Source organism: Pristiophorus japonicus, chromosome 1 (assembly GCF_044704955.1).
Source record: "Pristiophorus japonicus isolate sPriJap1 chromosome 1, sPriJap1.hap1, whole genome shotgun sequence".
In the NCBI taxonomy this organism is placed as follows: Eukaryota; Metazoa; Chordata; class Chondrichthyes; family Pristiophoridae; genus Pristiophorus; species Pristiophorus japonicus.
Genome location: NC_091977.1, coordinates 259,566,651 through 259,593,063, shown reverse-complemented (window position 1 = coordinate 259,593,063; position 26,413 = coordinate 259,566,651). Strand labels below are relative to the sequence as shown.

At 46.4% G+C, this 26,413-nt stretch overlaps 1 long non-coding RNA gene across 1 annotated transcript in view; it reads left to right on the top strand.

Moving 5' to 3' along the window:
• The window catches only part of LOC139247247 (uncharacterized), a 104,641-nt gene extending 85,383 nt beyond the window's left edge, over positions 1 to 19,258 (top strand). The window contains exon 3 of the long non-coding RNA XR_011590862.1: positions 19,041 to 19,258. This is a non-coding gene — a long non-coding RNA (uncharacterized lncRNA). The remainder of the gene's footprint in view (positions 1 to 19,040) is intronic.
• The last annotated feature ends 7,155 nt before the right edge of the window (positions 19,259 to 26,413 follow it).

Below are 26,413 nucleotides of genomic sequence, written 5' to 3'. Positions count from 1 at the left end.
GATTTTTCCCAGCCAGCATCTGCCGAACAGTGTGGCGCCATCTCCTGGTACAATCCATCGTGGTAGTTCGTGCACCGCTCCATCAAAGGAGACTTTTACTGCTGCACTGCGAATAACAGGGATCAGCTCTTTAGTGTAAGTTATCAGCTTGGTATGAATAGGCTCAACTTTGGCCTTTGTGCCTTGTTGCGCCACAGCCTCTTGAAGGCCATTTTGCTCATGATAGACTGACTCGCACCTGTGACCAATTCCATGGATACTGGAATTCCGTTCAGTTCAACTTTTAACATGATCGATGGACATTTCGTGGTGAAGGTGTGTATCCCGTACACTTCTGCCTCCTCGTTGCGAGTCTCTAGTTCAGTTTGATCTACCATGGATTGGTCTTCCTCTGCAACGTGGTGGTTTACAGGGTTTGCAATTCGTCTGCACATTCGCTGGAGCTATCCCATTGTTCCACAGCCTTTGCACGCATAGTGTTTGAAGCGACATTGATAGGTTCGATGAACACCTCCGCAGCGCCAACAAGGTGTTAATTGCCTCGCATTTGTTGAATCCTTAACTCTTAAACATAATCACACGAGGCACATACTGCAGACACAGTCACTCTGTGACCTTCACCTTTATTACCTGGATCAAGGAGTGCTGGCCCTGCGAGGAACCTTCCCTTATATACCTGAATCTCAAGGTAAGGAGTGTCTCCCACAAGTACATTTCCTGTGGTCAAGGTGTGCATTTCTAGTAAGTATGTACAGTATGTAGTGGTTACATGAGGGTTACAATTGTATAAGGGTTACAGTCGTATGCTGGTTACATACATGACATCACCTCCCCCCTCACGTCTTTTTGACTCAAAGGTTAAGTCTATCAGGTGGTCGATGCTCTCTCGTGGAGCGCCGCAGTTGAGGCTCTGGTGGCTGAGCCTTGGCATGCATTTCTGTCACCTGAGGTGATTCCGGCCTGGCCGCAGAGACTGTGCATGCTGGTGATTGTCCTTGTTGCTCGTCCACCGGCAGTGCTGTGGTTGACATCTCTTGCTCTTCTTCATGTTCATCGGTGTCTATGCTGAACCTTTTCTTTACTTGGTCCAAGTGTTTGCGGCATATCTGCCCATTATTGAGTCTGACCACTATGAGCCTGTTTCCCTCTTTCCCAATTACGGTGCCCTCCAGCCACTTGGGTCCCAATACATGGTTAAGTACAAATACCGGATCATCCATTTCTATACACCTCTCCCTTGAGTTACGATTGTGGCACTCGGTTTGGGACTAGCGCTTGCCCTCAACAATGTCTGCCAGGGTTGGGTGGATGAGGGACAGCCACGTTTTGAGCATACGTTTCATGAGGAGTTCTGCTGCCGGAACTCCCGTGAGCGAGTGCGGCTAGGACCTATAGGCCAGCAGGAGGCGCGATAGGCGGTACTGCAGAGAGGGTCCTTGGATGCAGAACATGCCTTGCTTTATGACTTGGATCGCACGCTCCGCCTGGCCATTGGAAGTCGGCTTGAACGGCGCCATCCAGACAAGTTTGATGCCATTACCTGACATAAACTCCTGGAATTCATGGCTGGTGAAACACGGGCCACTGTCGCTGAGCAGAATGTCCGGTAAGCCGTGGGTTGCGAGAACTGTGCGCAGGCTCTCCACGGTGATGGATGTCGTGCACGAGTTTAATATGATGCACTCGATCCATTTCGAGTATGCATCGCCAATTATCAAGAAAATTTTTCCCATGAGCGGAGGCCCGCATAGTCCACGTGAATGTGTGACCAAGGCTTGGTGGGCCAGGGCCACGGGCTGAGCAGAGCCTCCCTGGGGGCGTTGCCCAGCTGGGCACACATTGTGCACCTGCGAACCCAGTGTTCCATGTCTGCGTCAATCCCCAGCCACCATACATGTGACCGGGCAATGGCCTTCATTAACACGATGCCAAGGTGCTTGCTGTGGAGTTCCCTGATGAATGCTTCCCTCCCTTTCTGGGACATGACCACTCAGCTGCCCCATAGCAGGCAGTCGGCTTGGATGGAGAGTTCATCCATTCATCTCTGAAACGGTCTGACCTCCTCGGGAAACACCCCGTGCATGGGCGCCCAATCCCCCGTCAGGACACATTTCTTTATCATGGATAGGAGAGGGTCCCTGTTGGTCCAGAGTTTGATCCGACGGGCTGTGATGGGGGAGCCTGCGGTGTCAAAAACCTCAATGGCCATGACCATCTCACGCTTTGCTCCGCCGCCCACTCGGTGGTGGCAGGGGGAAGCCTGCTGAGCGCGTCAGCGCAGTTTTCGGTGCCTGGCCGGTGCCATATGGTGTAGTCATACGCAGCCAGCGTGAGAGCTCATCGCTGTATGCGAGCTGACGCATTGGCATTGACCGCCTTGCTGTTGGACAACAGAGAAGTTAACGACTTGTCGTCCATTTCTGACTTGAATGGTCTGCTGAAAAGGTATTGGAGCATTTTTTTTCACACCATTAACGCAGGCGAGTGCTTCCTTTTCGACCATGCCGTATCCACGCTCTGCCTGGGAGAGCGACCTGGAGGCATAAGCCACCGGTTGGAGTTGTCCGTCTCCATTACCCTGCTGCAACACACACCCAATCCCATATGATGATGCATCGCATGTTAAACTAGTTTTTTACAGGGGTCATACAACGTTAACAGTTTATTCGAACAAAGCAGGTTCCACGCCCTGTTGAAAGCCCGTTCTTGACAGTCCCCCCAAAACCATTCGCAACCCTTACGCAGGAGCATGTGTAACGGCTCCAACAATGTGCTTAAGTTCGGCAGGAAGTTCCCGAAATAGTTCAAAAGTTCCAGGAACGATAGCAACTCAGATGTGTTGCTGGGCCGGGGCGCACGATGGATCGCCTCTGTTTTGGATTCGGTAGGCCGGATCCCATCTGCGGCAACCCTCCTGCCCAAAAGCTCGACCTCTGGGGCCAAAATCACATACTTGGCCTTCTTCAGCCACAGGCCTACCCGGTCCAGTCGGCGTAGCACCTCCTCTAGGTTGTGGAGGTGTTCCTCGGTGTCTTGACCCATTATTAGGATGTCGTCCTGGAATACGATTGTGCCGGGAATGGATTTCAGCAAGCTTTCCATGTTTCTCTGAAAGATGGCGGCCACCGAACGGATGCTAAAAGGACACCTGTTGTAGATGAATAAACCCTTGTGCGTTGTGATGGTGGTCAGAAGCTTGGATTCTTCAGCCAGTTCCTGAGTCATGTAGGCCGAAGTGAGGTCCAATTTAGTGAACAGCTTGCCACTTGCCAACGTGGCAAAAAGGTCCTCCACCCTCAGGAGCGGGTATTAGTCCTGCAGGGACACCCGGTTGATGGTGGCTTTGTAGTCACTGCAGATCCTAACCAAGCCTTCCGCTTTAAGGACAGGAACGATGGGACTTGCCCAGTCACTGAATTCAATGGGCGAAATTATGCCCTCTCTGAGCAGCCTGTCCAGTTCACTTTCAATTTTCTCACGCATCACATACAGCACCGCTCTGGCTTTGTGGTGCACTGGTCTGACGTCCGGGGTGATGTTTATAACTACTTTTGTGCCCTTGAATGTTCCGACACCGGGTTGAAACAGTGACCCGAATTTTTGTAGTACCTGTGAGCATGAGCTTCGCTCCACAGATGAAGTGGCGTGCACATCCCCCCATTTCCAATTCATCTCAGCTAGCCAGCTCCTTCCCAAAAGCACGGGGCCATTTCCAGGAACAATCCAGAGTGGCAGCCTGTTCTGTGACCCATTGTGTGTTACCACCACGTTTGCATTGCCTAGCACTGGAATGATCTCTTGGGTGTACGTCCGTAGCTGCGTATTAATTCATTCCAGTTTGGGCCTGCTAGCTCTTTGTGGCCATAGTTTCTCAAATTGTTGTGCATTCATGAGGGACTGGCTAGCTCCCGTGTCCAGCTCCATGCAATAAAACTTTCATCATCATGGGTGGTGTTTTAGTGTATGAGCTGTGGACGTTAGCCACATGAACCCGCTGAACTTCAGCATCCATGGCTTTGCCCCAGGCATTGTCCTGCACTGCAAGCCCCTCGCCTGATTCTTCTGTTTCATAGATTAGCCTCGCAACCGGCTGTTTGCAAAACCTAGCCAAATGTCCTCTGACATTACAATACAGACGAACTGCTGAAATTTGCAGCTTTTCGCATCATGTCTGCCCCCGCATCTCCAGCATTGGCTGAGATCGTTGTTCACAAAAGGACTCTGAGCAGGCATTCCTCTCTGATTGTTCCCTTGGTTGTTTCTAAACACTCTGATGGTGGGTGTTAATGGTCACCTTGATGGCGTGAATTGCTGCTCCCCACTCCATTGTCCCTGTCGGGAGCCTACCTTAGAGTTGGTTTCAACTTGGGCTGTTTCAAAATGCCTTTGTCTGACCGCTGCAGTTTCAAAATGCCTTTGCCTGACTGCAAGATCTTGAGCCGCGTTTATCACGTTAATTCCTTAGTCCATTGCCATGTTGGACCCAGGACTACTCGCGTAAATTAGCTTGGTCTCTTCTTCCCCTGCTATGAAAGTTTGAGCTATCAATGCTGCCCTTTCTAGAGTTATGTCCTTGGTCTCTATGAGCTTCCTGAAGATCCCAGCATGGCTAAAGACCTCAATGAAAAAATACCTTAACATCTCCCCCCTGCAGGCGTCTGAGAACTTACAGAGGCTCGCCAAGCACCGCAAGTCTGCCACAAAGTCCGAGATGTTTTGTCCTTCCCGACGTCGATGTGTGTAGAACCGGTGCCGGGCCATGTGTATGGTGCTCGCTGGTTTTAAGTGTTCGCTGATCAGCTGGCTGAGCTCTTCAAAAGACTTGTTGACCGGTTTGTGGGATGCGAGCAGGTCCTTCATCAGCGCATATGTTTTTGTCCCGCAGCTTGTTAGTAGATGCGCTCTCCGCTTGTCAGCCGCATCCTCTCCCAGCCAGTCCTTCGTGACAAAGGTCTGCTGGAGTCTCTCCACAAAATCGTCCCAGTCTTCACCCACACAGTAACGTTCCTCTGAGCTACCGGTGGCCATCCTCCGGGTTCAGTGATTCCCGTTTCCTGTCGCCAGGTGTTGAGTCCTTAACTCTTACACATAATCACATGAGGCACGTACTGCAGACACAGTCACTTTGTGACCTTCACCTTTATTACCTGGACCAAGGAGTGCTGGGCCTGCGAGGGACCTTCCCTTATATACCTGAATCTCCAGGTGAGGAGTGTCACCCACAAGTACACCCCTTGTGGTCAAGGTGTGCATTTCTAGTATGTACAGTATGTAGTGGTTACATGAGGATTACAATTGTATAAGGGTTACAGTAGTATGCTGGTTACATACATAACAGCATTCACACTTGATGGCAGACTCTGAGTCATCTGAGGTCGTGCAGCTGCAGGCGTGTATGTTCTGCCATATGCATTCCTGCCTGAAAACGAAGTTACTTTGTGTACAGAAATTGCTGATGCATCTTTATGTTGCGAAATTTGTTTGGTGTTATCGTTGGTGGACAAAAATGCCTGGGCTATCGTTACGGCTTTGCTCAGTTTCGGTGTTTCAACAGTCAATGGTTTGCGAAAGATACCCTCATGGCCAATGCCAAGCACAAAAAAGTCTCTTAGTATTTGCTCCAGGAATCCACCGAATTCGCAATGTCCTATAAGGTGCCTTAGTTCGACGACGTAGCTCACCACTTCCTGGCCTTCAGACTGCTGACATGTATAAAATCGATACTTCCTTCCTGCAGCACCAATACTGAATGTTTTTAAAGCTTGAAATTATTAATGCCTGGTGCTAATTTTTCAAATTTTTAAAAGTAATGCCCCAAAAGGGGTGATATCCAATTTCAGCCGCTAGGAGCATTGCAATGCAAGCCCTAAGACAACCCGATGTACAATCGAGCAGGCCATCAGCATGTTCAAGATTAACTTCAGGTGCCTGGACAGGTCTGGAGCACTTTTCTAATGAAACACTCGAAATGGTTGTTATGTATGCAACACCTTGTAACCAGCATTCTACTTCCACCAGAGGACGGATCTGTTGGAATCCCAAGGAATGTCAGCATCCCTTGGGAGCACTGCATATAAGCAGGCTTTCCATGCTGTGCCAGCACTCTGGAGTCATACTTATTCAAGTCTATTACTCTTCGCCAGTTGTTACGTCTCAAATAAAGCAATGTGACTAAGTACTGTAGAGTATGCTGATGGCCTGCTCGATTGTACATCGGGTTGTCTTAGGGCTTGCACTGCAATGCTCCTAGGGGCTGAAATTGGATATCACCCCTTTTGGGGCAATACTTTTAAAAATTTGAAAAATTAGCACCAGGCAATAATAATTTCAAGTTTAAAAAAAATTCGGTTTTGGTGCTGCAGGAAGGAAGTGGAGTGCTAAATCAAGTGATCCACTTCCTTCCTGGAGCACAATCAGCAGTAGGCAGGGTGGGGAATTGTAGCATAGTGGTAATGTTACTGTAGTAGTAATCCAGAGGCCTGGACGAATGATCCAGAGACGTGAGTTCAAATCTCATCAGAGCAGCTGGAGAATCTAAATTTAGTTAATTAAATAAATCTGGAATAAAAATCTAGTATCAGTAATGGTGACCATGAAACTACTGGATTGTCGTAAAAACTCATCCACTTCACTAATGTCTTTGAGGGAAGGAAATCTGCCATCCTTACCTGTTCTGGCGTGTCTGTGACTCCAGATCCACAGCAGTGTGGTTGACTCGTAAGCCATTCAGTTGTACACAATTGCTCCAATAATAAGAATAAAACCGGATGGACCACCTGGCATCGAACTCTACACCGGCTACGGATATGACAATGGCACATCCAGCCCATTTGACCCTGTAAAGTTCTTCCACCAACATCTGGGGTCTTGTGCCAAAATTAGGAGAGCTGTCCCACTGACTAGACAAGCAACAACCTGATATGGTCATACTCACAGAATCATACCTTTCAGCCAAAGTCCCAGGCTCCTCCATCATCATCCCTGGGTATGTCCTGTCCCACCAGGAATGGCGGCACAGAGGTATACAATCCGGAGGGAGTGACCTTGGGAGTCCTCAACGTTCACTCTGGTCAAGCATGGGCAAGGAAACCTCCTGCTGATTTCCACCTACTGCCCTCCCTCAGCTGATGAAGCAGTACTCCTCCATGTTGAACACCACTTGAAAGAAGCACTGAGGGTAGCAAGGGCACAGAATGTACTCTGGGTGGGTGACTTCAATGTCCATCGCCAAGAAAGGCTTGATAGCACCACTACTGAAAGAGCTGGCCGAGTTCTGAAGGACACAGCTGCCAGACTGGGCCTGCAGCAGGTGGTGAGAGAACCAACACAAGGGGAAAATCTACTCTACCTTGCCCTATTCAATCTACCTGTCACAGATTCAGCTGTCCATGATAGCATTGGTAGCAATGACCATCGCACATTGATTGTGGAGACGAAGTCCTTTCTTCACACTGAAGACACCATCCATCATGTTGTAAGGCACGATCACCATACTAAATTGGAATAGATTCAGAACAGATCTAGCAGCTCAAAACTAGGCATCCATGAGGCACTGTGGGCCATCAGCAGCAGCAGAATTGTATTCCACCACAAACTGTAACCGTATGCCCAGGATCTCCTTCAATCAACCACCATTACTATCAAGCCAGCGGAACATCCCTGGTTCAATGAAGAGTGTAGAAGAGCATGCCAGGACCAGCACCAGGTGTACCTAAAAATGAGGTGCCAACTTGGGGAAGTTGCAACACAGGACTACATGCATGCTAAACAGCTAAAAATGGATCAGATTAAAGCTCTGTAGTCCTGCCATATCCAGTCATGAATGGTGGTGGACCATTAAACAACTAATAGGAAGAAGAGGCTCCATGAATATCCCCATCCTTAATGATGGCGCAGCCCAGCACTTGAGTGCAAAAGACAAGACTGAAGCATGTACAACCATCTTCAGCCAGAAGTACTGAGTTGAGGATCCACAGCGGCCTCCTCCTGAGGCCCCACCATCACAGAAGCCAGTCTTCAGCCAATTAGATTTAATTCACATGTTATGAAGAAATGGCTGAGCACACTGGATACAGCAAAGGCTATGGGCACTGACAATATCCCGGCTGTTTTGCTAAAGTCTTGTGCTCCAGAACTAGCTGTGCCTCTGGCCAAACTGTTCCAGTACAGCTACATTATTGGCATCTATCCGACGATATGGAAAATTGAATATGAAAAATGACGGCACAAATCATAACAAATGGGTATGATTTGGTGGCCATTACAGAAACGTGGTTGCGGGGTGGCCAAGACTGGAATTAAACATACAGGGGTATCTGACGATTCGGAAAGATAGACAAGAAGGGAAAGGAGGTGGGGTAGCTCTGTTAATAAAGGATGATATCAGGGCAGTTGTGAGAGACGATATTGGCTCTAATGAACAAAATGTTGAATCATTGTGGGTGGAGATTAGAGATAGTAAGGGGAAAAAGTCACTGGTGGGCGTAGTTTATAGGCCCCCAAATAATAACTTCACGGTGGGGTGGGCAATAATCAAGGGAATAATGGAGGCATGTGAAAAAGGAACGGCAGTAGTCATGGGGGATTTTAACCTACATATCTATTAGTCAACTCAAATCGCATGGGGTAGCCTGGAGGAGGAATTCATAGAATGCATACGGGATTGTTTCTTAGAACAGTATGTTACAGAACCTACAAGAGAGCAAGCTATCTTAGATCTCATCCTGAGTAATGAGACAGGAATAATAAACAATCTCCAAGTAAAATATCCTCTAGGAATGAGTGATCACAGTATGGTTGAATTTGTAATACAGATTGAGGGTGAGGAAGTAGTGTCTCAAATGAGCGTACTATGCTTAGACAAAGGGGACTACAGTGGGATGAGGGCAGAGTTGGCTAAAGTCGACTGGAAACACAAACTAAACGGTGGCACAATTGAGGAACAGTGGAGGACTTTTCAGGAGCTCTTTCATAGTGCTCAACAAAAATATATTCCAATGAAAAAGAAGGGCGGTAAGAGAAGGGATAACCAGCCGTGGATAAGCAAGGAAATAAAGGAGAGTATCAAATTAAAAACCAATGCGTATAAGGTGGCCAAGGTTAGTGGGAAACTCGAAGATTGGGAAAATTTTAAACGACAGCAAAGAATGACTAAGAAAGCAATAAAGAAACGAAAGATAGATTACGAAGGTAAACTTGCGCAAAATATAAAAACGAATAGTAAAAGCTTTTACAGATATATAAAATGGAAAAGAGTGACAAAAGTAAATGTTGGTCCCTTAGAAGATGAGAAGGGGGATTTGATAATGGGAAATGTGGAAATGGCTGAGACCTTAAACAATTATTTTGCTTCGGTCTTCACAGTGGAAGACACAAAAACCATGCCAGAAATTGCTAGTCACAGGAATGTGGGAAGGGAGGACCTTGAGACAATCACTATCACTAGGGGGGTAGTGCTGGACAGGCTAATGGGATTCAAGGTAGACAAGTCCCCTGGTCCTGATGAAATGCATCCCAGGGTATTAAAAGAAATGGCGGAAGTTATAGCAGATGCATTCGTAATAATCTACCAAAATTCTCTGGACTCTGGGGAGGTACCAGCGGATTGGAAATCAGCTAATGTAACGCCTCTGTTTAAAAAAGGGGGCAGACAAAAGGCAGGTAACTATAGGCTGGTTAGTTTAACATCTGCAGTGGGGAAAATGCTTGAAACTATCATTAAGATAGAAATAGTGCAATCAAGCAGACGCAGCATGGATTAATGAAGGGGAAATCATGTTTAACTAATTTACTGGAATTCTTTGAGGATATAACGAGCATGGTGGATAGAGGTGTACCGATGGATGTGATCTATTTAGATTTTCAAAAGGCATTCGATAAGGTGCCACACAAAAGGTTACTGCAGAAGATAAAGGTACGCGGAGTCAGTGCAAATGTATTAGCATGGATAGAGAATTGGCTGGCTAACAGAAAGCAGAGAGTCGGGATAAATGGGTCCTTTTCGGGTTGGAAATCGGTGGTTAGTGGTGTGCCACAGGGATCGGTGCTGGGACCACAACTGTTTACAATATATATAGATGACCTGGAAGAGGGGACAGAGTGTAGTGTAACAACATTTGCAGATGACACAAAGATTAGTGGGAAAGCAGGTTGTGTAGAGGACGCAGAGAGGCTGCAAAGAGATTTAGATAGGTTAAGCGAATGGGCTAAGGTTTGGCAGATGGAATACAATGTCGGAAAATGTGAGGTCATCCACCTTGGGAAAAAAACAGTAAAAGGGAATATTATTTGAATGGGGAGAAATTACAACATGCTGCGGTGCAGAGGGACCTGGGGGTCCTTGTGCATGAATCCCAAAAAGTTAGTTTGCAGATGCAGCAGGTAATCAGGAAGGTGATTGCGAGAGGGATGGAGTACAAAAGCAGGGAGGTCCTTCTGCAACTGTAAAGGGTATTGGTGAGACCGCACCTGGAGTACTGTGTGCAGTTTTGGTCACCTTACTTAAGGAAGGATATACTAGCTTTGGAGGGGGTACAGAGACGATTCACTCGGCTGATTCCGGAGATGAGAGGGTTACCTTATGATGATAGATTGAGTAGACTTGGTCTTTACTCGTTGGAGTTCAGAAGGATGAGGGGTGATCTTATAGAAACATTTAAAATAATGAAAGAGATAGACAAGATAGAGTCAGAGAGGTTGTTTCCACTGGTCGGGGAGACTAGAACTAGGGGGCACAGCCTCAAAATATGGGGGAGCCAATTTAAAACCGAGTTGAGAAGGAATTTCTTCTTCCAGATGGTTGTGAATCTGTGGAATTCTCTGCCCAAGGAAGCAGTTGAGGCTAGCTCATTGAATGTATTCAAGTCACAGATCGATAGATTTTTAACCAATAAGGGAATTAAGGGTAATGGGGAGCGGGCGGGTAAGTGGAGCTGAGTCCACGGCCAGATCAGCCATGATTTTGTTGAATGGCGGAGCAGGCTCGAGGCGCTAGATGGCCTACTTCTGTTCCTAATTCTTATGTTCTTATGATCAAGGAACCCCAGTAAAACTGAAGTCACTGGGAATCAGGGGGAAAACTCTTCACTTGCTGGAGTCATACCTATCAAAAAGGAAGATGGCTGTGGTGGTTGGAGGTCAATCATCACAGTCCCTGAACATGACTTCAGGAGTTCCTCAGGGCAGTGTCTTAGGCCCAACCATCTTCAGCTGCTTCATCAATGATCTTCCCTCCATCATATGATCAGAATTGGGGATTTTCATTGATGACTGCACAGTGTTGAGTGCCATTCGCAACTCCTCAGATAATGGAGCAGCCCATGCCTGCATACAGCAAGACCTGGATGACATTCAGGCGTGGGTTGATAAGGGGCAAATAACATTCATGCCACACAAGTGCCAGGCATCGACTATCTCCAACAAGCATGAGGCTAACCACCGCCATTGAGTCGGGAGCAGCATGAGACCGTTGGAGAGGCCTATAAAAGGCCGCGAGGTCGGGAGGTGCGTCGCTGAGTCGGGAGCAGCGTGAGTCCGTTGGAGAGGCTGACAAAATGCCGCGAAGTCAGGAGGTGCGTCGCTGAGTCGAGAGCAGCGTGAGTCCGTTGGAGAGGCTGACAAAAGGCCGCGAAGTCAGGAGGTGCGTCACTGAGTCGGGAGCAGTGTGAGTCCGTTGATGAGGCCTATAAAAGGTCGGGAGGTGCGTGGTGAGGCGTGGCTTGTGCAGCTACAGGGAGAAGGCAAAAAAGAAGTAGAAAGAAATAGAAAGGTGACGTCACAGCCAAGGGGGTAAGTGATTGGCTGGTGATTGGTGAGTAGTTTTTCGTTTTCCTCTTCTATAACAGTGAGTAAACTTTAGCATTGTTTTTGCCAATTTAAGTGTATCTAAGGGTTAAATCATGGCAGGAAAGCTCGGTCACATGATATGCTCCTCCTGTACCATGTGGGAACTCAGGGACACTTCCGGTGTCCCTGACGACTACGTGTGCGGGAAGTGTATCCGCCTCCAGCTCCTGACGGTCCGCGTTGTGGAATTGGAGCTGAGGGTGGATTTACTCTGCAGCATCCACCATGCTGAGAATGACGTGGGTAGCACGTGTAGCGAGTTGGTCTTACCGCAGGTGAAGGGTCCACAGCCAGATAGGGAGTGGAAGACCAGCAGGAAGAGCAGTGCAAGGAAGGTAGTGCAGGTGTCCCCTGCGGTCATCCCCCTGCAAAACAGATACACCACTTTGAGTACTGCTGAGGGGGATGACTCATCAGGGGAGGGAAGCAGCAGCCAAGTTCCTGGCACCGTGGCTGGCTCTGCTGCACAGGAGGGCAGGAAAAAGAGTGGGAGAGCAATAGTGATAGGGTATTCAATGGTAAGGGGAATAGATAGGCATTTCTGCAGCCGCAACCGAGACTCCAGGATGGTATGTTGCCTCCCTGGTGCAAAGGTCAAGAATGTCTCGGAGCGGGTGCAGGACATTATGAAAAGGGAGGGTGAACAGCCAGTTGTCGTGGTGCACATTAGTACCAACGATATAGGTAAAAAAAGGGATGAGGTCCTACAAGACGAATTTAAGGAGCTAGGAGCTAAATTAAAACATAGGACCTCAAAAGTAGTAATCTCGGGATTGCTACCAGTGCCACGTGCTAGTCAGAGTAGGAATCGCAGGATAGCTCAGATGAGTACGTGGATTGAGCAGTGGTGCAGCAGGGAGGGATTCAAATTCCTGGGGCATTGGAACCAGTTCTGGGGGAGGTGGGACCAGTACAAACCGGACGGTCTGCACCTGGGCAGGACCAGAACCAATGTCCTAGAGGAAGTGTTTGCTAGTGCTGTTGGGGGGGAGTTAAACTGATATGGCAGGGGGATGGGAACCAATGCAGGGAGACAGAGGGAAACACAATGGAGACAAAAGCAAAAGACAGAAAGGAGATGAGTAAAAGTGGAGGGCAGAGAAACCCAAGGCAAAAAACAAAATTGGCCACTGTACAGCAAAATTCTAAAGGGTCAAAGTGTAATAAAAAAGCAAGCATGAAAGCTTGGTGCCTCAATGTAAGGAGTATTCGGAACCCAGGAGAGGGCTCTGAGCTCGTTAGAGTGGGTGAGAGCTCAGGTGAACAGGACCCCAAGAAATAATGCAAAAGGCAGGAGGCAACAGAGCAGAGTAGCACTGGGGTAAGTGTAAACCACAAGGTGATAGGAAGGGACAATATGTATGAATATAAAGCGTGTGCAGGAGAGGTCAAAACTAAAAACCGTGGTTTAAAAATTCGTACAAAAACACTCTACCAAAACGCACGCAGCATTCAAAATAAATAAATGAGTTGACGGCACAAATCATTGCAAATGGTATGAGTTGATGGCCATTACAGAAACGTGGTTGCTGGGGGGCCAAGACTGGGAATTAAACATACAGGGGTATCTGACAATTCGGAAAGATAGATAAGAAGAGAAAGGAGGTGGGGTAGCTTTGTTAATAAAGGATGATATCAGGGCAGTTGTGAGAGACGATATTGGCTCGAATGAACAAAGTGTTGAATCACTGTGGGTGGAGATTAGAGATAGTAAGGGAAAAAAGTCACTGATGGGCGTAGTTTATAGGCCCCCAGATAATAACTTCATGGTAGAGCGGGCAATAATCAAGGGAATAATGGAGGCATGTGAAAAAGGAATGGCAGTAATCATGGGGGATTTTAACCTACATATCGATTGGTCAAATCAAATCGCACGGGGTAGCCTTGAGGAGGAATTCATAGAATGCATATGGGATTGTTTCTTAGAACAGTATGTTACAGAACCTACAAGGGAGCAAGCTATCTTCGATCTGGTCCTGTGTAATGAGACAGGAATAATAAACGATCTCCTTGTAAAAGATCCTCTCGGAATGAGTGATCACAGTATGGTTGAATTTGTAATACAGATTGAGGGTGAGGAAGTAGTGTCTCAAATGAGTGTACTATGCTTAAACAAAGGGGACTACAGTGGGATGAGGGCAGAGTTGGCTCAAGTGGACTGGAAACACAAACTAAATGGTGGCCCAGTTGAGGAACAGCGGAGGACTTTTAAGGAGCTCTTTCATCGTGTGCAACAAAAATATATTCCAGTGAAAAAGAAGGTCGGTAAGAGAAGGGATAACCAGCCGTGGATAACCAAGGAAATAAAGGAGAGTATCAAATTAAAAACCAATGCATATTAGGTGGCCAAGGTTAGTGGGAAACTCGAAGATTGAGAAAATTTTAAACGACAGCAAAGAATGACTAAGAAAGCAATAAAGAAAGGAAAGGTAACGAAAGTAAACTTGCGCAAAACATAAAACAGATAGTAAAAGCTTGAACCGATATATAAAACGGAAAAGAGTGACAAGTAAATGTTGGTCCCTTAGAAGATGAAAAGGGGGATTTAATAATGGGAAATGTGGAAATGGCTGAGACCTTAAACAATTATTTTGCTTCGGTCTTCACAGTGGAAGACACAAAAACCATGCCAAAAATTGCTGGTCATGGGAATGAGGGAAGGGAGGACCTTGAGAAAATCACTATCACTAAGCGGGTAGTGCTGGACAGGCTAATGGGACTCAAGGTAGACAAGTCTCCTGGTCCGGATGAAATGCATCCCAGGGTATTAAAAGAGATGGCAGAAGTTATAGCAGATGCATTCGTTATAATCTACCAAAATTCTCTGGACTCTGGGGAGGTACCAGCGGATTGGAAAGCAGCTAATGTAACGCCTCTGTTTAAAAAAGGGGACAGACAAAAGGCAGGCAACTCTAGGTCGGTTAGTTTAACATCTGTTGAAACTATCATTCAGGAAGAAATAGCGGGAATCTAGATAGGAATAGTGCAATCAGCAGACGCAACATGGATTCATGAAGGGGAAATCATGTTTAACTAATTTACTGGAATTCTTTGAGGATATAATGAGCATGGTGGATAGAAGTGTACCGATGGATGTGGTGTATTTAGATTTCCAAAAGGCATTCAATAAGGTGCCACACAAAAGGTATGCGTATTAAGAGGAAATGTATTAGCATGGATAGAGAATTGGCTAACAGAAAGCAGAGAGTCGGGATAAATGGGTCCTTTTCGGGTTGGAAATCAGTGGTTAGTGGTGTGCCACAGGAATCGGTGCTGGGACCACAACTGTTTACAATATACATAGATGACCTGGAAGAGGGGACAGAGTGTAGTGTAACAAAATTTGCAGATGACACAAAGATTAGTGGGAAAGTGGGTTGTGTAGAGGATACAGAGAGGCTGCAAAGAGATTTAGATAGATTAAGCGAATGGGCTAAGGTTTGGCAGATGGAATACAATGTCGGAAAATGTGAGGTCATCCACCTTGGGAAAAAAAACAGTAAAAGGGAATATTATTTGAATGGGGAGAAATTACAACATGCTGCGGTGCAGAGGGACCTGGGGGTCCTTGTGCATGAATCCCAAAAAGTTAGTTTGCAGGTGCAGCAGGTAATCAGGAAGGCGAATGGAATGTTGGCCTTCATTGCGAGAGAGATGGAGAACAAAAGCAGGGAGGTCCTGCTGCAACTGTATAACGTATTGGTGAGGCCTGGAGTACTGTGTGCAGTTTTGGTCACCTTACTTAAGGAAGGATATACTAGCTTTGGAGTGGGTACAGAGACGATTCACTAGGCTGATTCCGGAGATGAGAGGGTTACCTTATGATGATAGATTGAGTAGAATGGGTCTTTACTCGTTGGAGTTCAGAAGGATGAGGAGTGATCTTATAGAAACATTTAAAATCATGAAAGGGATAGACAAGATAGAGGCAGAAATGTTGTTTCCACTGGTCGGGGAGACTAGAACTAGGGGGCACAGCCTCAAAATACGGGGCAGCCAATTTAAAACCGAGTTGAGAAGGAATTTCTTCTCCCAGAGGGTTGTGAATCTGTGGAATTCTCTGCCAAAGGAAGCAGTTGAGGCTAGCTCATTGAATGTATTCAAATCACAGATAGATAGATTTTTAACCAATAAGGGAATTAAGGGTTACGGGGAGCGGGCGGGTAAGTGGAGCTGAATCCACGGCCAGATCAGCCATGATTTTGTTGAATGGCGGAGCAGGCTCGAGGCGCTAGATGGCCTACTCCTGTTCCTAATTCTTATGTTCTTATGTTATATGCCACTTGTCATTCAATGGTAATACCATCGCCAAATCACCCACCATCAACATCCTGGGAGTCACCATTGACCAGAAACTTAACTGTACCAGCCACTAAATACTGTGGCAACAAGAGCAGGTCAGAGGCTAAGTGTCTGCCCTTCTGACTCCCCAAAGCCTTTCCACCAACTACAAGGCACAAGTCAGGAGTGTGATGGAATACTCTCCACTTTCCTGGATGAGTGCAGATTCAACAACACTCAAGAAGCTTGACACCATCCAGGACAAAGCAGCCCACTTGATTGGTACCCCAGCCATAACCTTAAACCTTCACTTCCTCCATCGCCGGTGCACCGTGGCTTCAGTGTGTACTATCTATAAGATGCATTGCAGCAACTCGCCACAGCTTCTTCGGCAGCACTTCCCAAACCTCTACCAGCTAGAAGGATGAAGGCAGCAGGCGCATGAGAACACTACCACCTTCATGTTCCCCTCCAAGTCACACACGTTCCTGACTTGGAAATATATTGCCATTCTTTCATCGTCACTGGGTCAAAATCCTGGAATGCCCTCCCTAACAGCATTGTGGAAGCAACTTCACCACAAGGACTACAATGGTTCAAGAAGGTGACTCACCACCATCTTCTCAAGGGCAATTAGGGATGGGCAATAAATGCTGGCCTTGCCAAACCCCCGAGTTGGCTGTGGTGCGGACGAGACTGTCATCCATCTCCTTCGGGATTGCCCCTTTGCAAGGCAGATCTGGAAGGAGATGCAGTGGTTGCTGTCGAGGTTCATCCCAAGCAGCTCCGTAACACAGGACTCTGTGCTCTATGGGCTGTTCCTAGGAACACACACCGAGACAGACATCATCTGCTGCTGAAGGGCCATCAACTCGGTGAAAGACGCACTTTGGTCTTGCCGAAACTTGCTGGTCTTCCAGAGCAAGGAGATGTCAACATCTGCGTGTTGCAGACTGGCGCAATCCAAGATCCAGGAGTACGTGCTGAGGGACGCACTAAAGGTTGGTGCAGTCGCCGCAAAAGGCACGGTGGGGAAGGGCCACAGTTTAAAGCCCTTCCGCCACGGTAAACCCAGGGGCTGGATTCAGTATAAAACTCCCCTCGGGCTGTACTTGTAAACTTTTTGTATACATAGAGCACCATGATCTGAAAACACCTATGTAGTGCCATGTATAATGCAAGTTCTGTTTAGTAATGTATGTTGCAAAGAAATGTCACTGTACCCTCACCCATTCCGTGTACCGTATAGTGCCACATGTAACGTAATTTGATGACTGTATTACAATGTATCCTGGATTGGACTGAATTGTACCTCAAAATGTAAAGCAAGCAAATGTATTGAACGGAATTGCCATCAGCATCCAAATGTATTGTATGGAATTGCTAACCGCATCCAAATGTATTGAACTGCTTTCCAATGTATTCTGCAAATTTTTATATGAATAAAGTATATTCTGAAATTTAAAAAAATAAATGCTGGCCTTGCCAGCTACACCCTTTTCCAGGTGAGTTCAGCAGCACCGCCATGTTGAAAGCCTGCTTCCATTCCTTAAAGGGAAGGGCCATCGCTGCAGGCTCTGCAAAAGAACTTACAACGGCACTACAACGGCAGCCACGATCCCACCCGATCAGCCCGGCATTCAGCTCAAGCCGGGCTGATCGACCACGGGCAGGAACTGCAAGAGAGAAGGTCACCTTTAACGATTGCCTCCGAAGCACCCGGCTGCCCGATGCTCGCCTCCTGCAACTGCCGGTGTTTTCGCCCGGTGACGCTGCAGGGGGCGGAACGCTATTTCGGGTCCAAGGTGTTACCAGGGCGATGCGTGCGGTGACGATCTCTGGGCGAAGGAGATCGTTCCACAACGCCATACCGCCACCGCAAAACTCCCACCGAATACGGCATGAGTCATTGATCTTGCTGTGCCCGGTCACAAAGCCATTTGCGGCCCATTATTGCCCACTGGAGGTGGTAATGGGAGGCGCAAAGGCACCCAATTTCACCGCCCTGATGTTCATTGGTAGGGTTCGTCACAGGTATCCTTTGTTTCCTGACAGCCACCCTTTAAGGCAGGTTGCAGGACTGACCACATCGGGGATTTTGGACTGTAGCAGAAGGGAAGCATTATGGCAGCACCCAGGGAATCTGGTGCAAACCTGCATGAACCCTTTCTTATGGTTGCACACCTGCTGATCATTGATGTAATTCCATCCCTTGTGGTTAATGAGTGCTCCCGGTTGATGTGGTGGTGCTGGCTGTGATCGGGAGGGGTGTGGGAGATGCCACTGTCACAGGCACCAGTTCAGAAAGCGGTACCTTGCATAACTTCGACGCTAGGTTAGAAGAGAAATCCTCACAGTAGGATACACTGGGCACTAGTGGGCAGCAGCCACACAGGGTGGAATGAACACCACAAGTGCCATCTTTCCGTGTTGCAGGGCTGCATACTAGTTCTGCTGGGCCAAGCTTCAGAAGAAGGCCGATGTGTGTGACAAACCAAATGTTTAATGCAATGAAGAGCTGGTCACTTCCAGCCAATGATCTGTGAAGCCTGACATCATGCAGCTTCTAATGATTGAGGTCGCAGCTTCCACCGCAGTCACTGCAGCTTCCATGGAACAACAAACTGCTGCAATGGAAGCCCAGGCAGCTGCCATGGTGGTTCTGGGCTCCTCGGTTGAACGGGATTTGCAGAGTGTCTCAGCTGCCAGCAGAACACTGGTCAGGCTGAACAGAGGCCCCAAGGTAGTGGCGTGGGAATCATGGAGCAGGAACCTACCGGCCTCTCTCCAGATGCCAGAATTGCTGCTCCCTCCCCCGCCACTCCACCAGAAAAATATTTCTAGCCACTGCACATATGCTCCAAAAGTCTCTCGGTCACGATGTAACTCACCCAAGTACCCTATTTTTCCCACAGGCACAGCCATCTGGACTCCAAATTCAACCAAGTGGATTTGAAATTTACCTTGGATTTTCAACTGTTCTGCAGCACTATGAACCTCTCAAATATCTCTGTTGGTTGGCAGAATTATCCACCAACAAAAATTTCAGTGAGGGAATATGATTATCCCATCCTATGTCACCAATGTAATATATTCTTCAGCTATGACCTTGTTACATGACCCTTTATTGTATTCACATCAGCAGTTTAATTATCACAGTAGTCCACTAGGTGGAGCAATAGTCCACTAGGGGGAGCTCTATATTACAACTATATGGGTAGAGCTGAAGAACACCAAAGGGCAAAAAACGTTAGTGGGATTTGTGTACAGACCTCCAAACAGTAGTAGTGATGTTGGGGAGGGCATCAAACCCAGGAAATTAGGGGTGCATGCAATAAAGGTGCAGCAGTTATCATGGGTGACTTTAATATGCATATAGATTGGGCTAACCAAACTGGAAGCAATATGGTGGAGGAGGATTTCCTGGAGTGCATAAGGGATGGTTTTCTCGACCAATATGTCGAGGAACCAACTAGGAGGGAGGCCATCTTAGACTGGGTGTTGTGTAATGAGAGAGGATTAATTAGCAATCTTGTTGTGCGAGGCCCCTTGGGAAAGAGTGACCATAATATGGTGGAATTCTACATTAGGATGGAGAATCAAACAGTTAATTCAGTGACCATAGTCCAGAACTTAAAGAAGGGTAACTTTGAAGGTATGAGGCGTGAATTGGCAAGGATAGATTGGCGAATTGACTGTGGATGAGCAATGGCAGACATTTAGAAACCGCATGGATGAACTACAACAATTGTACATCTCTGTCTGGCGTAAAAATAAAAAAGGGAAGGTGGCTCAACCGTGGCTATCAAGGGAAATCAGGAATAGTATTAAAGCCAAGGAAGTGGCATTCAAATTGGCCAGAAATAGCAGTGAACCCGGGGACTGGGAGACATTTAGAACTCAGCAGAGGAGGACAAAGGGTTTGATTCGGGCAGGGAAAATAGAGTACGAGAGGAAGCTTGCAGGGAATATTAAGATGGACTGCAAAAGTTTCTATGGATATGTAAAGAGAAAAAGGTTAGTAAAGACAAACGTAGGTCCTCTGCAGTCAGAATCAGGGGAAGTCATAACGGGGAGCAAAGAAATGGCAGACCAATTGAACAAGTACTTTGATTCGGTATTCACTAAGGAGGACACAAACAACCTTCCGGATATAAAAGGGGTGAAAGGGTCTCGTAAGAAGGAGGAACTGAGGGAAATCCTTATTAGTTGGGAAATTGTGTTGGGGAAATTGATGGGATTGAAGGCCGATAAATCCCCAGGGCCTGATGGACTGCATTCCAGAGTACATAAGGAGGTGGCCTTGGAAATAGCGGGATGCATTGACAGTTATTTTCCAACATTCCATAGACTCTGGATCAGTTCCTATGGAGTGGAGGGTAGCCAATGTAACCCCACTTTTTAAAAAAGGAGGGAGAGAGAAAACAGGGAATTATCGACCGGTCAGCCTGACATCGGTAGTGGGTAAAATGATGGAATCAATTATTAAGGATGTCATAGCAGTGCATTTGGAAGAGGTGACATGATAGGTCCAAGTCAGCATGGATTTGTGAAAGGGAAATCATGCTTGACAAATCTTCTGGAATTTTTTGAGGATGTTTCCAGTAGAGTGGACAAGAGAGAACCAGTTGATGTGGTGTATTTAGACTTTCAGAAGACTTTCGACAAGGTCCCACACAAGAGATTAATGTGCAAAGTTAATGCACATGGGATTGGGGGTAGTGTGCTGACATGGATTGAGAACTGGTTGGCAGACAGGAAGCAAAGAGTAGGAGTAAATGGGTACTTTTCAGAATGGCAGTGGGGTACCGCAAGGTTCTGTGCTGGGGCCCCAGCTGTTTACATTGTACATTAATGATTTAGACGAGGGGATTAAATGTAGTATCTCCAAATTTGCGGATGACACTAAGTTGGGTGGCAGTGTGAGCTGCGAGGAGGATGCTATGAGGCTGCAGAGTGACTTGGATAGGTTAGGTGAGTGGGCAAATGCATGGCAGATGAAGTATAATGTGGATAAATGTGAGGTTATCCACTTTGGTGGTAAAAACAGAGAGACAGACTATTATCTGAATGGTGACAGATTAGGAAAAGGGGAGTTGCAACGACACCTGGGTGTCATGGTACATCAGTCATTGAAGGTTGGCATGCAGGTACAGCAGGCGGTTAAGAAAGCAAATGGCATGTTGGCCTTCATAGTGAGGAGATTTGAGTACAGGGGCAGGGAGGTGTTACTACAGTTGTACAGGGCCTTGGTGAGGTCACACCTGGAGTATTGTGTACAGTTTTGATCTCCTAACTTGAGGAAGGACATTCTTGCTATTGAAGGAATGCAGCGAAGGTTCACCAGACTGATTCCCGGGATGGCGGGACTGACATATCAAGAAAGACTGGATCAACTGGACTTGTATTCACTGGAGTTCAGAAGAATGAGAGGGGATCTCATAGAAACGTTTAAAATTCTGATGGGTTTAGACAGGTTAGATGCAGCAAGAATGTTCCCAATGTTGGGGAAGTCCAGAACCAGGGGACACAGTCTAAGGATAAGGGGTAAGCCATTTCGGACCGAGATGAGGAGAAACTTCTTCACCCAGAGAGTGGTGAACCTGTGGAATTCTCTACCACAGAAAGTTGTTGAGGCCAATTCACTAAATATATTCAAAAAGGAGTTAGGTGTCGTCCTTACTACTAGGAGGATCAAGGGATATGCAGGAATGGGGTACTGAAGTTGCATGATCAGCCATGAACTCATTAAATGGCGGTGCAGGCTCGAAGGGCTGAATGGCCTACTCCCGCACTTATTTTCTATGTTTCTTTGTTTCTATGTATTTTCCTGTCAATTCCTGCCTTGTGGTGAATTCCATTCTAGGAGATTAGGATAGTTTTGTGGTATTACTGCCACTCTGGATTTCAGAGTTAAGCACAGCAGTAAGCAATGATCATTAGTGAAATAAAAATACCAATTGAGCCAATTTAGATCAGTGTCATTGCAGTTAACTGTACAGTATGAGGGACAGTACCATACTATTGACAATAAGCAAGATTAAACTTGGTCTGAAGTGATGATAGCTAAGGAGTACATTATTAGCAAACTCTTCTTCCAATTGTGTGAGGGTAAGTTTCATATAAATGTAGGCAGCATTTACTGAGTGCATCGTCATATATTTTAACCACTTAAACCAAGCCATCTGTATGAATACTGTATTTCATATGCAGATTATACAAGTGTCTGAATTAATCAGTGTTAAATGCATAGATGTTAATACTCTAATTTCAACCAACTAACTTAAGATCAATCCACGTGTAATTTTAATTTTTTTAATTTTGATTCATTAAACATAAATGTTACTTCTTTAAACAGATGGCCTAACCTGTTAAGTAGCTCAAATGTAAGAAAGGCAAAAAAAATCAAAAGCGACCAAAACGTAAGATGTAAGTGAAAAAGGACATAAGAGGGACAAAGGGGGAGTATGACATCAGACTGACAGTTAACATAAAAAGGAATCCAAAAGTCTCCTGTAGGCATATAAACAGCAAATGGGTAATACGAGGAGGGGTGGGGCCGATTAGGAACCGAAAAGGAGACCTATGCGAGGAGGCAGAGGGTATGGCTGAGATAGTAAATGAGTACATTGCATCTGTCTTTACCAAGTAAGAAGATGCTGCTAAAATCATAGTGAAAGAGGAGGTAGTTGAGATATTGAATGGAATAAAAATTGATAAAGAGAAGGTATTAGAAAGGCTAGCTGTATATAAAATAGATAAGTCACCAGGACCAGATGGATGCATCCTAGGATGCTGAGGGAAGTAAAGGTGAAAATTGCGGAGGTACTGGCCATAACCTTCCAATCCTTCTTGAATATGGTGGTGGTGCCAGAGGACTGGAGAATTGCAAATGTTACTCCCTTGTTCAAAAAACAGTGTAAGGAAAAATCCAGAAAATGCAGGCCAGTCAGCTTTTAGAAAAGTTAATCCGGGACAAAATTAACAACAACAACGTGTATTTATCTAGCGTCTTTAATGTTGTTAAACGTTCCAAGGCACATCACAAGAGTGTTATGCGATAAAGATTTGACACCAAGCCGCATAAGTAAAAATTAGCACAAGTGACCAAAAGCTTGGTCAAAGAGGTAGGTTTTAATGAGTGTCTTGAAGGAGGAAAAAGAGGTAGAGAAGCGGAAAGGTTTAGCCAGGGAGTTCCAGAGCTTGGGGCCTAGACAACAGAAGGCACGGCGATTATAATCAGGGATGCTAAGGAGGGCAGAATTAGAGGAGCGCAGACATCTCGGGGGGCTGTGGGGCTGGAGGAAATTGCAGAGATAGAGAGGGGGGAGGTCATGGAGGGATTTGAAAATAAGGATGAGAATTTTGAAATCGAGGTGTTGCTTAACCGGAAGTCAATGTAGGTCAGCGAGCACAGGGGTGATGGGTGAGCGGGACTTGATGCGAGTTAGGTCACGGCAGCCGAGTTTTGAATCACCTGCAGTTTATGTAGGGTAGAATGTGGGAAGCCAGCAAGCAGTGTTTTGGAATAGTCAATTCCAGAGGTAACAAAGGCATGGATGAGGGCTTCAGCAGTGGATGAATTGAGGCAAGGGTAGAGACAGACATTGTTATGGAAGTGGAAATAGTCGGTCTTAGTTATGCTGCGGATCTGTGGTTGAATGCTCATTTCAGAGTCAAATATGACACCAAGGTTGCGAACAGTCTGGTTCAGCCTCAGACAGGAGTTGGGAGAGGGATGGCATCAGTGGCTCAGGAATGGAGTTTGTGGCTTTGGTCTTCCCAATATTCAATTGGAGAAAATTTCTGTTCATCCAGAACTAGATATTGGACAAGCAGTCTGACAATTTAGAGACCATGGAGGGATCGAGAAAAGTGGTAATGAGGTAAAACTTAGTCACTTGTTAACAGACACTTGTACAAGTGTGGATTATTTTAGGGAAGTCATCAGGGATTTGGGAAAGGCAAATCGTGTTTAACCAACTTAATCGAGTTTTTTGATGAGGCAAAAGCGAGGGTTGATGAAGGCAATGTGGTTGATGTGGTGTACATGGACTTCCAGAAAGAATTTGATTGCTGGCAAATTATGTGGCAAAGCTGAAGCCCAGGGAATAAAAGGGACAGTGGCAGAATGGATACGAAATTGGCTAGGTGACTGGAAACTGAGAGTAATGGTGAATGGTTGTTTTTCGGACTGGAGGAAGGTATACAGTGGTGTTCCCCAGGGGTCGGTACTAGGACCACTGCCTTTCTTGATATATATTAATGATTTGGACTTAGGTGTACTGGGCACTATTTCAAAATTTGCAGATGACACAAAACTTGGAAGTATAGTGAACAGTGAGGAGAGTGACAGACTTCAAGAGATTATAGACAGGCTGATTATATGGGCGGGCACATGGCAGATTAAATTTAATGCAGAAAAGTGTGAAGTGATACATTTTGGTAGGAAGAATGAGGAGAGGCAATATAAACAAAAGGGTACAATTCTAAAGGGGGTGCAGGAACAGAGAGACCTGGGGTATATGTGCCGAAAGTGGCAGGACTGGTTGAGAAAGTAGTTAAAAAAGCATACAGGATCCTGGGCTTCATAAATAGAGGCATAGAGTACAAGCGCAAGGAAGTTATGATGAACCTTTATAAAACACAGGTTCGGCCACAACTGGAGTATTGGGGCTGAAATCCCGGCCTCCCCGGGTCCGTACAGAATGTGTATGAACCCGGGAAGGCATCGCAAAAAACAGTCTTCGGCTTGCAATGCACATGCGCTGAAAACCTGCTTTTCCAATCCCCACAGCCAGGACCTTCGCATGGGCAAGGCTGCAATATTTACCCATATCTTGCCCAGTGATTGTCCTGAAAATATTTGCACCTGATAAAAGCAGGCACATAGCCTACTTTTACCAGTGTAAGCATTTTAAAACATACAAAAACATAATAAAATAAAATTTAAAAAACACATTTTAACATTAAAAGCCCAGCCCATTAAGGTAAATTTATTTTAAACCGTCATTTTAAAACTTTTTAAAAATTGGAAATTTTTTATTATGACATTTATTAACTTTAATTTAAATTAATCTTAAATATGTGATGTATTTTTTCTATATTTTAATTGTGTTTTGGGGGGAAGGGTGTTCCTCAATCAAAATAATGAGAACTCCTACTTACGGAGTTCCTGTTATGTATGTACAATAAATGCACCACGAGGCCTGAGCACTGCAATTCAAACTGTGTGACCTTTGTTTATTTATTCAGACTCCAGAGTGCCCGAACATTCTACTGCAAAGCCTATTATATACCTGTGCACCCTCAGCTGGTGGGCTGCATGCGATCCATGTACACATCACTTGAACTCTGACAGTTACGCCCTCTGCTGGTGGGTGACACAAGTTGCATATAATACATCACTCCCTTCCAAAATCTTTGGTTCAAGTGGTCGAGACCTGGCGTGTGTGCATTGGTTGGTCTTCGAAGTTGCTGTCTTCCTTACGTGTTCTTGTTGTATGTGCTTCAACCTCTGGTCTGGTCTGTGAGACGGTTTACTTAGAACCACTTTGTCCTTATCATTTTAAGAAACATTTTATCCTTATCTCTGATCTCTATCCCCCTCTTTGGCCAAAGCCGTGCCAGACGCCTGCTTGTTCAGACAGGCATGTGGATCTTATTAAGAATGCGTGATGTCGTCGCGCGATCGTGGCACATCTATTTCCAGTATCGCCAGGTTGCCACGTGGTCGTATGGACCTGGTGAACCAATGAGGTCCTGGTTAGGCGGACTCGCTTTGTGTTTCGTGCTGCTTGCCACGCAGGAGCGTTGGACTCGGGCTTGCAATGGGCAGACCGGACATGCGTGATGTCGTTTCGGGTCTTGAATCCTCTGTGGGCAGCTTGCAAACATTTCCCTGTCTTTGCATGACAAACTCACACGATTCCTCCATAGGGTGCCCTCCTCTGGGACAGGCAACTTATCTTTGCTTTGTCGAGATGACTTACTTTCGTCTTGCATTTTCTCAGGAATGGTCGACCGGTTCCCATGTGGCACATAGCATTTAACATTGGAATGCGGAGGATCCTGGCCATTCCAGGTCCTGATGTGGTAAGCAGTAGTGGGTGACCCGTGGCTCCCGAAACCTTCTCTGACCAGGGACGAGTCAGTGGGCAGCGCCGTTCCAACCGCGGTGGTGGATGATGGTGGCCTGCTGAACGTATCAGCACCCAAGCCGGTGCTGGTGCGGGTAACCTTGGTGTCTATCCCTTTGCTGGAGACCATGACTTGAGCAACTTCCGGT